The 14,139-nt window shown below is 42.9% G+C and overlaps 1 protein-coding gene across 2 annotated transcripts in view; it reads right to left on the reverse strand.

Annotated features, from left to right (window-relative positions):
* LOC112455641 (forkhead box protein P2-like) overlaps positions 1–14,139 on the reverse strand; it is an 88,745-nt gene that overhangs the window by 31,414 nt on the left and 43,192 nt on the right. For both annotated transcript variants that reach the window (XM_025017678.1, XM_025017680.1), the window contains exon 2: positions 7,561–7,622. The gene's annotated coding sequence lies outside the window, so the exon portion shown is untranslated. The remainder of the gene's footprint in view (positions 1–7,560; positions 7,623–14,139) is intronic.

Raw genomic sequence — 14,139 nt, forward strand, 5'->3', positions numbered from 1 at the left:
TCTCTCTCTCTCTCTCTCTCTCTCTCTCTCTCTCTCCTGTCTCTTTCTCTCCACGCTCTCCGCTCAAGAGCGCAGTCACCTATTTCAAACGACTATGCTCGACGGTCGCCTCAGGTTGATCCGACAGCGACGCACGAGAGAAGCTGATCGGTGCAATCAAGAGGATCGGTTCACTAAGGTGTAAGGACCCCTCTTTTCCTCCTCGTCCTTCTCTCTTCTCATATAGATCTATTTACCTCCTCTCGACGGTTAGCGAAAGTAAAACGATGGATTATACGCGCGAATGCATATTGCATCGGCGAGAGGGCGAGCGAACGAACGAACTTCCAATATCTGGCCCAGTTTCCGCGTTTCAAAGATTGACCGAGATCTCGCAAGAAGCAGGGATTACGCCGTAATTGTGCCAAATCGCACACGTTAGAAAATCTTACGTACCTATATCGATTTGTTCGAGCTTCGCTTAAGCTTACTGTATCTAGGTCAGTGACTTGGATCGAACGAACATGGAAAAACGTTTAAATAAGGTTTTCTATAACTTTTCTTTCACAAATAAAAATATTATAAAATTTACTGCAAATAAAATATCACAAATAAAAATAAATTAAAACTTTTAATGTGTTTCAGAGAAAAATATTTCGATAAATAGTCTATCATTAATAAATATACTGTCGTAAAAACTGTTATGGTTAAAATGATAAAGAAATGACAGTATGCAAAACATATCTATCATATTTTTTTGCGAAGAAGAAATTTATTCAGCCGCCATAGAGGATTCGAAGACATCGCAATGGGGAGGCTTCTCGAATCGGATTTAATGAACTGTCAAGTATCAGCACCACTGGTAGACACGCGATTTTCCAGTTGAACATCCTCCGCGCGGCCTGTCCCATTGTTCGCGAATAATGGTACTCGTGGTACACGCGTGTCGTGCCGATTATGTCACGTATTGCAACGCGTGGAATGCATACAAACAAAACCGCCGCGGCCGCGCCGGTTCCAGACCGCGAGAGACGCGTTTCCGAGGCAACGGCATTTCCATCAGCATCAGCACGCAGACGTGTCGAAAGTACCGGCATTAACGGCGAGAAGGAGGAAGTCGGTGCGGCGGTACCGCGGAAACTGAACGGACGGATATCGAAATTATAATGTGAAAAGTAACGCGCGCGCGCGTCTCGCTTTCTCGCCGATAATAGATTATCCTGGATTATGTAATAATCCACGGTGAAAAATGCGCGCCAGGAAACAACGCCTGATGAAAGTCTTCCGTATATTCGAGAGAATGAGAGTCTACTAACGTAAGATCACTCGGTATGCATAAAACGTACATCGCACGGTTTACTTTTTAATATCGAGATAAACGTCTCGCTTTAATATCGCTTCCTTACAAATCACGGTATAAAATATATTCGACGTAATCACTGTACTCTCTTAGACGCAATCATTGCAAAATGTTTAGCGTAATAACTAATAATGATCGCATCTCGTTTGACTTGAAAACTGAAAGTAGCACTTTTACTGAGGCAGGCAAAAGAGTAGCATTGAAAAGAATTCGTTTCCACGCGTTGCACCACGGTGATGTGTTTGTTCGTTGCAACTTTTCGCAATGTTGTGGGAAGTTACTGCCATGAACGCGTTGCTCTGTATTACATCTTCCGACATCTTCCATAGACATGCAAATTGTCGTTCTCAAGAAGAAAAATTGTATATTCATAAATCGCACATAAATTATTATTATTATTGTAACTTGACAAATTATATCTTATTCTATTTGATGTCACATGGATAAAACTAACGTAACTCATAGCTGAAAGAAAACACGCATTCGTTATCTTCTTTCAGAGTCCCTGCAATTTAACAAAAATCTTTATGTGAAAAGAACTGTTATCGCAGAACAAAAGCGGGTAGGGTGAGAACGTTAATTGCCGGCGTTATGGCCGACTCGTATATCATCCCGGGGATAGATTAGTGGAAAAACGTGCGCAGGATGCGCCTGGCTGCGCGAACGAATATAGCGCTCAGTTCGAAAACGGCGGCGCGGCGCGCGCGTTGTTGGAGCGACTAATGGACACCCCAGGTGAAACCATCAATAACGCGAGAAATTCTTAATTAATTGCCGCATATGGTGGCTAATTAAATGCGATACACGCCACGACGCTGGCGGCAGACATGCCTCCCGTATCGTCCTTCCGCTTTTTCTCTCCTCCACGCTTCCCTTCATTCCTTTATTTTACCCCTTTCTCTTTTTCTATCTCCCTCTTTCTCTCTCTCTCTCTCTGTCCCTCTGTCTCGCTGATATTCTTTTCTCACATTCTACCCGTGAAGTAAACGCGCAACGTGTGTGATTTAATGCAATTTTTTAAATAATTTGCTCATTTTTATGAATACGTTGGAATAAAAACCAATAAAAATATATGACTATCTTCATTTAGGAATTGCAAAAATAAACGAGAATATTTGCGTGCGTAAATGATTAATTTAGTATTACTGCAAAAGCAAAAAAGAAATATACACAAATATATTTACAATTCCGTACGATTGAATTCTATAAATTATGTAATTTAATTCTCTATGTATTAATACGATTCTCTTTATGCCTTCATAATTGCAATTCGATAAATTTAAATATTAACATCAAAGAAATTAATAAATGCAGAATGCGCGACCGTTCGCACTCTGTTCACGTTAAATTTCGCGCAACTTTTCTTTCAGCGCTAATAATGACGCATTTGAAATGTTGCTTTATCCAGATATCCGCGTGCACCCGTTGCTATACGTGTACGACGCTACAGCTCGTGCCAAGAGCGAGAACATTGGCATGCAAACCTGACAGGTCACGACAGAATGTTCTTGGCATCTCAACGGCAGCAGATTGAAGCCGTGCACGAAGCAACGTCGCTGTCACGGCCACGGGGGATCTTCTAGCATCGAATTTTTTGGCACCTTGGATTCCTCCGAGCGCTATTGTTAGATATAACCGACTACCTACACTCGCGAAATATTCCAAGGGGTTAACGTTACTCTTGCGCGGATGCATCGTAGACTTTTATATTTAATTTGGTTTGCAACAGAATAGCATTAAATGTGATAAAATATAGCCACATATCTAGAAACATACTGTATACGAAAGGTAATAATAATAATTATAAATTTGTATAATTATAAAGAGACCCGATTGACGTAATTATTAAACTTTAAATGTAAATTTACGATAATTTTCAATAAATAAATAATTATATTTTTTAATTATTTACAGTAATTATTAAATAAATTATCATCGTTTTGCTACAATTTCATATTCATCGCTGAGATATCTCTTTTTGAGAAAAAATTAACGTCTCCTTTTAAGATTTAATCTTCTCTTCAGCTCTTTCTTATTTAATTCTTTCTCCTTTAATGCTTTTTTTCAAAAAGATTCTTTTTCACAGAAGATGTTAATGTGTTACAATTACTACTTATTTTTCATTATATTGCTCTTCTCATTTGCGATAAGCTACTGTTGTCGAAGTTACTGTTATCAAATTGATATCTGTATAGGTATAAAAACGAGCTTAATCATATTTCATTATTCGCATCTCATTATCAGATTTCTTTCCGGTCCGATATTCATGTAGGACATGCAGCCGCTGAACTGTCGGCAATGTTGGCATTGTGGAAAATGAATCGTCGCTCGATTCTTGTCGCTCCGAGCTCTCTGGCGTGCACCTCTCCACGCATCGATGCGTACATTCGAAACGCCGGAGAGACTTCTAACGCTCGATGGCGGCGAACGTTACAAGGAGAGTTACCCGGTCCCGGATGACTTGTTAATAAACCGCCGCGGTTCGGTTCGGTATCGCGTGTCACGAAATTCCATTTGTCTGACTCACACGCGGGAGAATGCACGTACATCGGCGCGCATACACGCGTTATTATGTGCGCGCGCGCGTGTCCGCGTGCAAACACGCGTGCGGTTATCCGTATGCCGCGATCTACGTACGCGAATATATTCTGTCGTGCACGTTAGACGCACCGACGCGACGTCGTATTAGCACCGATGAAAATCTTGCGATGCTCAATCGCTCAACGTTCGAATTTCGTGTCGGGCTTTCGAATATCAGACGCACGAATCAACTTTTGTGTATATACTTCTGTTCAATTTTAATTGAAAAATTACAGCGTACAAAAATTATAGGTATTAGAAAATATATATTGTATTATAATATATAAATAAATATAAAAAAAAAATTTTTGTAATTATAAAATAAATTATAATATATATATCATAAAGAAAAATATATTAGAAAAGTTTTCCAAATTTTATTTTCTATTCTCTTAGATATGAACAATATAGAAAATATAGTTTATCGTAATTTAATTTACAGTTTAGGAAGACCAACACACGTGGTATTTACCACATAACCGAACATCTCTTAAACAAATTATCATTAGCTCACGAAAAATGATTTCGGGCTAAGGTCAAATATTTAATTCTTTAAATTGTAATGAAGGCCGTTATGAACTATAATCTTCGTAACACCGTGACGCGCGCAGACCGTGATAGAACCTGTCGGCCGAAAAGCAATCAGTGCAATCAACACACGGTAATGATTGACCGGCTTAATAGGGCCGGCGCGTGATCTTAAACACGTGTCTCGAACGCGAGCGGAAGGAGGTGAACGTACCTTTACCAACGTCGCGGATACTGTTCTTCGAGGCTGGTACAGCAGGCGTACAGTGTACGAGTTACGTTCGCGTGTTTTCCACTCACGTGAGCGCCGCGTATGTAATGCTTAATATTTCACTTAGGAACGCGCGAAACGCGGCCGCTTTTCACGATTACCCGCTCGTCGAGCAGCGTATTCAAAGGCACGTATCACTCTTTGGTACGAATCGTAAAAAAAATATTATAAAATTACTAAAATATGAAATGAAGAACTTGATGCGTTCTTGATAAAAGATTAGCGAGAAGAACAGCCGCCGTTTTATTAAACATAACAATTCTTTTACGTATGCAGTCTCTACTTGCACGTGGGCACGTATGATATGAGCAAGTTCCGATCGGTTATGTCATCGAGCTGTTTGAGGAGGTAGTAACGTATGTCGCGAAAAAGCCAGGAAATAATGTACAGTGTCCCATCTGTGCTTCGAAACGTTTAAACATCGCCATTAAAACGTTTCCCGTGTCAGCAGGAAGCCATAATCGCACAATAAAACAGCGGTTACATTTCTATGAAACATTGCACGATATTTGCGTGACAGCGGCTTTTTAATACGTGGACAATGTTTTACGCAAAACTAAAACTCTAGCTGACAAAATTAAAAAGAAATGTGTTGTATACATCGTGTTGAGGGCCGACAACATAAAACACCGCGCTTTAAACCTAATTTATTCAAAACATGCTCGCTCGGTGAGTTAGCTCGTTTTTACGTAACATCGGCTGAAATAAAAAAGAAGAAAACGCGAGGAAACGCGAGGGGAATTATGAAAGGCAGTTAGTCATTTACATCATTATTCTCGTAAAGAAGTTACCTACGGTGCACACCCTCCGCGGCGAAAGGGCTAATTAGGCGAGAGCGTACCGGAAGATTAGAGCGACCGCCCGAGTCTCTCCTCTTCCTCGTCTCTCCGCCAAGTAGTAACGGTAAATCGAGATCAGTCAACCTCCGGGCGAATCGAACGACGACGAAGACGAAGACGACGACGACGAAGAAGACGACGACGACGACGACGACGAGCGATACGTTCGCGTTATCTCTCCGCGGACATTCGCGCATTTACATTTAGTGGTGTATTATTCCCGGCGCTTAAATTACCGCTTCGATGTTCACCGGTAGAGCACACTCCGGATTGTGTAATCCGCGAACGGTGGACAAATCCAATTTACGGAAGGCAACTAATGGAGTGAAATCGCGGACATATTGGCCCGTCCGATACCCTAAAACGGGCAGAACTAGCGTGACTACACAGCGGGCCACAATTAATATTTAACAGTGTCGTGGGTGAAGGTTTGCACAATGCGAGCGCGCGCGTTAACGAGCAATCGCGTAATCCGAGGCAAATGATATAACCCACCGTGGGCTGTCCCAGTTTCCAATGAAAAAAAAAAAAAAGAAAGAAATAGTTGCGTTACTATCGGTTACAAAGCGAGCGCTGGGCGCGTAACGCAACGCAGGCCGGTTTCAGGTGGGTGGTGATACTCCATAATGTATAGAGTGCGATTTCCATATCGGCCGCCAAGTGACAATAAGCGTTCCTTGAGCGCCTCGCGCTGGATATATCGCGCAAATTTCGCGTCATGCTTCATCGTACCTATCTCGAAAAGAAAATCAAGCCTGAAGTGGAATAGGGAGATAATGCTTAGTGATGGGATTAAGTATCTTACACAAGTAGGTTCGAATCTGTTGGCGCAGTTTCGAACTCTCTATGATTACTTTGAAAATTAAAAGCAATACTTCAAGTATACTCGAACCTAGACGAAATGGGTTCAAACCCTCTATGAGTTCCTCGGAAAACAAGAGTGTATCACTTCCAATTATAGACTCGAACCTGGATCAAATATGTTTGAACCTTCTATGAGTACTTTACTAGAAATTTAACCTTTAGAGGACGGGCAAGTTTTTTTAATGACTTTTTATAATTTTTATTTATAACTTCCATATATGTGTTAAAGTTATACTACGAAAAATAAGCGATCCCCGTGGAGCATAAAAATAGGCTTCCCTTCTACAGGTTATTTAATGTGAAGCATTGTGTGTGTGTGTGTGTGTGTGTGTACACACAAATATCTCCGAGAATATCTCTTTATTACAGTTTTACATTATAATTTATATATTATGATAACATATTCGAATATTACTTGCAAAAGATTCAATCTTTTTACGATTCTTTACGATAGAAACTGCTTATAAGTATACATTTCAAAACCTGCAGGCACTTATTTTAAAATTCGAAACTGACTAATGGGGATTCGATTACTTCGCAAGTACAATGCATGAAATATTATTTCTTATGAATGTTACATGAAACTGAGGAAGTGAAACTTGATTATTGGATTTGACTCGGATTTTTAAGTACATATTGAACTTGATCCCATCTCTAATAATGCCTTCTGGAAATAGCGATGTATACAAAGAAAATCTGAGAGACAAACAGAGCATCGTTCTTATCTGAGATGCGTAAGAGATGTTCCGTATAAAATTGAATGAAGTTAAAAACTGATTTGCGTAATTCAATTTTTCGTTTTTCGCAGACGCGAAATTCGAACATGTAAATTTTTCCAACGACGCATAGTAAGTTTGTAAACTAAATTTAAATTTGCCGACATATTCGAGGATTAATAAATTCGTCGTGTGCAACGTGTAGCAAAATCGATCAACGATGCGTACGACGCATCGAAGAAAACACGAATTGGCGGTAAGAACGGGATGCACCGTTACGTTTTCGTCGGCGCGAATTCGTAGAAAAACCATCGATCCCACTGTCTCGATAAATCGATACCACCGACGGCGCGCAGCGTGCGTCATAAATAATTTATCTCACAAGGCCTGGCATGCTTGTGTAAAGGGAGGGGATTTACTCACCATAATCGGAGCGCGATCTCGCCGCTCGGATGCAGAAGAAGGTGATCCGCCGACCGCAGCATCTGCAACGAGAGAGAAAAATCTCTTTCATCCGCGCTAATTCACCGTTAGATCTATCGGCGCGATATGCTTCCGGCACCGCGCACGCAAACGCGGTGTGCTCGTCGAGTTGAGGAGAGGAAAAAATAAGGAATGGGGGAAAAAACCCCCCAGAAGATCGGAAATATCGTAAATTTTAGAACGGCGAGAGGGAACGTGGTCGCGGATAAAACTGGAATCCCTCGTGCGAGGAAAGCGCGCTACTCCGCGCCTCGCCGTCGTCAATAAAATCGCAGAAAGGACGACGCTGACCTCTCCGCGCGGCGCGATGAGACAATGATTCTCCGTGGACCCCGAGAGACTCTCTCCACGCTATACACCTCGGGTTGTTAACGTAAGGATGTTTCCGCGGGAAAATAGTCTCTGCGTGCCGCGCGCGGCGTGCCTTCCTTGCGAGATTATCTCTACTTCGGGATCATTGAGGATCGCATAAATAAAGTGCAATTCAAGAAACGAGCGCGCTACATTCGCCACGGCCACGGAGGGGAGAAAAAGACCGCGCATTACCGGGGCGGGAACGTGGGACAGAAAGGCGTAAAAATCAGATCCAGATTCTGATTTTTAGACCATCTCAAGCTAGTACGAGACACTGGTGTACCGGAAAATCTTGCTTTATTGAAGTGTAAAGTGAAAGGATTTTGTTCTTTACAGAGAATATTAGAAAATATCTTCGAAATTTTTTGTCAAGAGAAATTAACTTGAAGAATTCTGAAATAAAAACGAATACGAGGAATTTTTAATAGTCAAGATCTGCACTTGTCAAGGATTGATATTTATAAATTATCTATGTTAATAATATAGAATAATATAAAACACGTTAGCTATTGTTTCAAAGGAACGCGAAAGTATCGCGTTTGAAGAGAATATTACTTCTCCGAGCTCTTCGCCTTCCGTTGTAGACCGCAGTGCGTGCCGAACGAGACCACACCGGCCGGCCGACTTTTTTCCGGGAATCATTTCGGGAATCGTGCAGGAAATCGTAGTTTCGTAGGGAAGAACCATCGGCGGGTCCCGGTCCGGGGGCAACCGGAATTAGCGTCGTTTATTTTTCCAGTCTCGAAAATCTTAAGTTCAGACTTGCACTATGTTATCGCCCCTTCGCAGCCGCGAATTAGCACGCTATAATTTGGCCGCGGCGCACATTAATCTTCTTATCGTTCGACAAGGGAAATAAACCAATCGCCGGGGTAAAATATTGTTACTGCAATATCGCGTGAATGTGTACATATTATTAAATAATTTCGTCCCGGCAAAACAATAGTAAAAAGCGTGTGAATAACGTCGCTCTCGATATCCTGGGCGCACGCTTTTTAGCGCTCTTCGTTATTATTTCTTTCGACACGTGGTAGTTTAGGTTTCCATTCGCACGATCGTTAGAGATCCGAGGCAGCCTCGGAGCGCTTTACGGCAGCTTCGAATCGTTCGGAAGATTTTGCCGCTCCCTTCCGACAAATATCAACGCGTCGAATAAAAGAACCCGACTATACGTGTAAGGTTCCACTTGGATTGCTGAAGGTAAATGATATAAAGAGAGACACTCTTGAGAAAATTACGATTTTGCTCGCGAGTAGCGCGAGTAACGTCACACGATACGATCATTATCGTCGCGGACTTTTCTCGACTATTAAACCCGCGCGACAACGACGTAACGTTATAAAATCAAAGGGAGATAAAGAGCCCGCCGTGCGAGATATGCGGCGTGCATAATAGTGTCGAGTGATAAGAAGATAAGAGCCTTAGAAGCGTGCATACTCGGGTGTCAAGTTTTCGTATCACATGCCTAGTTGGATGGTCTTAGATTACGACTAACGATACTTATGGGAATCGACGGGCTCACTTTCTAGATGGTATAAAATTAAACGCGCACGCAACAGACGGAACAATACGCACTCGACGACGAAATGCTTAATGAAATCTTTATGAGACGCGAAACCTCTTCTCTTCTATATAATGAAAGAATTGTATTACAACGGCCGTAATTAATGATTCTATGAGACGTTGTATTAAAAATATAAACTAAAAGAAATAAAGAAATAACAATTGTATATAGAGAAAATTATAGCTGTAACGAGAGGACTGCTTTAAAAAATGGCAAACTATTTCTCGCGCTTTTGTACGCGCTCGAAAAGAGGACAAGCCTGATATAATATTTATGAAGTTGTCTTTATGCCGCCAAATTGAAGGAAGACGACGAGAGGTTGGTGCAAATGCTTTCGAAACTCTATCATGTAGGTCCACAAAGCCCCCGTTATTCCAGCACTTTCAGATCGTTATTATATCGCCGTTGTTATTATTGCGGTGTCCGATACGCGAGCGCGCCGCATAACAATAGCCGACCCGTGTACACGAAACGGCAACGTCGAGTAATGACTTCAATTTTAAATTAGCATACATGACTGGCGGGGGTTCATCAATCCGCTTATGGTGTCAAAGTTTACGGTAACGCGGTCGGTCAACCACGCGGTGCCTTTATTAAAACTCCATTGAAATAATTTAATTACAGATAATAATCGCTGAAAATTCTATTGGAATTAATAACGGCAGATAAACGCTCGCAAGTGTTTTAATAATTAATAAACCATACGTGCGGGGACGACAATTTCATGACACCAAACGTTCCCGCAAAAGTCGATTGACCTAAATTATAAAAACGATAATTCGACGTCGCGACAACTGCGCGCGTTGCCTTCGCGCGTTACACACTTTTCAACATTTCATACGTGTGCCCCCGCTATTGTTAATGGCACGCGAACCTATCGATCTTTGAAATATTAATACACATCACATTACTAAGCAAAGCGATAACCGGACATGGTATATAAACCTGCAACCCCGCATCATTCGCCTCTGCGCGATGCACGGTACATCGCGCATCTTCGCTGATATATAAACGACAACAACGGCGGCTATAACGACGACAACGGTAGCGTGTAAAACGCGGGCGTGCTTATCCGTGGCGCGGGGAGATTTAATCTGATCGGCTATTATATACGTGACGTACAATAACGTCCGCTCCTCTTGGTCCCGCGCGCGCGGTGCTTACGGAGCGAGCGAATAGAGACGTTGGAGCGTGCAACCGCGTTGCTCGTGCGATGCAAAATCGATACTTTCCCCCGCCGCGCCGCGTTGCGCCGAGCCGAGCCGTGCCGTGCCGAGCCGAGCCGCGGCGCGCGGCCCTCGCACTGACCTATCGGGCGCATCGGGTAACTGGGTGAACCCCGTAGGAAGGCGATAATAAATTAATCATCTAGTTATCGTGTACATGGGCGTAATGACTACTCTGCAACCTTGCAGCACACATGCAGTACGGGTGGTAGTTTCCTCGATCGGGCGGCGCGGCGATTCCGATACCCTCGTTTTTCCTGGGAACCGCCGCGATCCGCGATATATAGATCGAAACGCGAAGCGCGAAATACGAGAGAGAGAGGCCCGGCGTTCTCTCCCTGCAATTTACATGGGAGAATTGTTTATTATTGTATATTGTAGCGCCTCCATTATCATTAGTGGATCCGCACGACCGGCGCGCGTACGGATCGGAATTATCTAATAATTGTAGCCTGTATCTTTGATTTATGTGTACACTTTTCGAAATCGCCTCAATCACGCGAGACCTCGAAATACTCGTAACAACAACGCACTTTAATAGCCGGACGCATGAGCGATATCCGACCCGCGTGCGCAACGTTCGCGTTTATGCGCGCGCGTTTTTGATCGAAAAACGAGACGAGACACGTAGTAATCCCCGCGGAGAGTTTTACGACGAGACGCGGAGATTTTACGCGTCTCGTAGATTTCGCCTTGTTATATAGTTTCCTACGCCGCTGGACGTGGAGCTGCGGCCGCACACTCATGCGTGTCCTTTTTAAAGGCGCGTCCACACATGCGCCTGGGTCTCGGCCGGGGGAAGGCCGGATAAAAGCACGGGGTTGCGCGTGCACAGCTCGGAACTGGCTATAAATAGGAATACAAGGCGCGTTATTTCCCTTTAATCCATAGAAATTGCGTGATATCGCGCCGCTCGCGCGCGCGCGAGTTCGGGGACCGGTTTCCGCTAACGCGCGCGTTACCGAAGACACGTCTTTCCGCGCGTCACGTCTTTTAATGCGCCTTTAATGAAGAGGTTCCCACGAATATCCTAATTACCGCGCGAGATTATTACGCGACACATGCGTGTGCATGTGCCGTTAAACCCCGGAATCTATTCGATCAAACGGTCAAACCCCCGATAAATTGACTGTAAAATTAAACGCAAGCGAAGGTCTTACGAATCCCATAAGAATTCGCTAATTGCCGGACGACGACGGCGCACGAAATCGAGGTGAAGCCCGAGAGACGCGAGTTTGCACATATCGCCGCGATTAAAACCTCATTCCTCGATCTCCAATCTCAAATGATAATTTCTTTTTTTTTCCGTTAATCACGTTTCGTCACAGGCCATTCGTAAAGCTGATACCAATTGCGCGAAACGCACCGATAATCCGTCCGCAACATTCGTCTTGTGGATTTACTAATTTGGAGCGAACGAGTGAAAGGGGGACCGGTCAAATTATTTCGCTGATAGTCGTAACCTGTTGTTAAGTGTGCGCGTTCGGCGAGAGGCCGCCGCTTAAATCGCAAATGGTAATACGACGGTGATCGTAATGCGATATTAAGTATAATATACGATTTCCAAGTTAACGACGGCGCAACTTGCCATCAGTCCCCAACGAGCTTAAACAAAGAGGAAGGTCGCCGTCTCGGTCGCCGTGCGTCTGGCTGGTATCGTAAATTAAGATACGCGATGCTTCAAAACGTATAATTCGACATAAGAATTATTAAAATAAAGATTATATAGAAATAATGAAAATTAAAGCGTTCAAAGCAGCATTAATAAACTCTTTTTTGTTGACCTATAGAAGACGGGAAATCTATTTTTAGACTCCACGGGGGTCGCTTATTTTTCGTAGTATAACACTTTCACATATACATGGAAGTTATAAATAAAAATCATAAAAAGTCATGAAAAAACTTGCCCGTCTAAAAGGTTAAATTGCAAAAGCAATTTAAGTATAATCTTCTTAAATTAAAGATTAATCGTCTCGTGTTCACATGTAAAAACTTTAGATATTAAATTTAGATATTAATTTCTCTATTCAGAAACTTGGACAAAATAATTATACGCAAAGTAATTTTTTTCCGATCGGATATTATTCCCTTTAAACGTTCTTCACGTTAATCGCGAACGTGCAACTCATCGCACTCATCTTTGACTTTGACACGCGTGATATTTTCACCTATTAATAATTTATACACGACGTTTCAACGCGTTGTACGTCGCGGCGCAGTGGGGCGCACGAGGGAGGCGTTTACGATATCTGCCGATAGTTTCATAGTTCGTATCCGCATTATTACGCGTGCGCGTATCGGAAGGTAGATCCGCGCGAGATAAGCCTGACCGAGACGAGCGGAGAGAGAGAGAGAGAAAAAAAAGAAAATAGCTCGCAAGATTAATGGAGCCGACCGTTTCGCGCGCGCACGAGGATAGGTCGAGGTTCTCAACACTTTCACCGAATAATACGTCGACACGTAACGACCGCTAATTGCATCTCGTAATTTTAATTAATCCGCGTCGCGTACAAGGCGTGCCGGCAGGAAGACGGAAATTCCTGCAATCAGCGACGTCGCGGGAAAGACGTGGAATAAGTGATACTTCCACACGCGCGTCGTATACCTTCCGCGAAGATTCATCTCATGTGCTTCGTCGAGTAAACAAGCTGCCGCGGTCTTTCGTAATGTCTTCCGATATTTTACCGCGATTGCATAACCAAACGCTAACCGCGAGATCGCCCGCATTATTAGTTATAGGACTTTTCAGCCTGTCATCGGCAGAATTACGTTGCCATGTTAAGTTTATCGTTCCATTGTCGAAGATAAACGCAGAATCGTAGTAAAACATTTCCGAGAAATACGTGAAAATTGATTCGCGAATGTCAGTGAATGATGGAAGTAATAATACGTAAAATAATTATATCGTTTTGACATTTATGGTTACATAATATAGAAGATGTAAACGCGATTGAGACTGATAAATAGAAGACATAATTATATAGTCTTTAATGGGTTCGCATAGCGAGCAGCAGGCGAAAAGGTTTACGAGTAGACCTCAAAGTATTAACGGCGTCCCGAAAAAAAGCATCTCGTGGCATCTCATGGGAATGCTAAATTATGGATTCTCTCGCGAGAGACAATAGCACGGAGAAAGAAAGAAAGAAAGAATTGCGGGATCATTTCCGAGGAGATGAGAGAAAGGCAGGAACTCTTCCTCTCTTACGGTCCATTTTATGAGAATCCCACACACTTACGCGCGCGATCTCATAATCCTCCCGACGGATCTCATCGGTTTTGAAAATCCTCCCCGTAAAATATCGCGGATTTCCTCGATCCGCGCGACGCGCTGATCGATGAGATTATAACGAGAAACTATCGCCCGAAGCGAACTAC

The sequence above is a fragment of the Temnothorax curvispinosus genome, unplaced genomic scaffold (genome assembly GCF_003070985.1).
Source record: "Temnothorax curvispinosus isolate PA1 unplaced genomic scaffold, ASM307098v1 QBEX01006295.1, whole genome shotgun sequence".
Taxonomy (NCBI): domain Eukaryota; kingdom Metazoa; phylum Arthropoda; class Insecta; order Hymenoptera; family Formicidae; genus Temnothorax; species Temnothorax curvispinosus.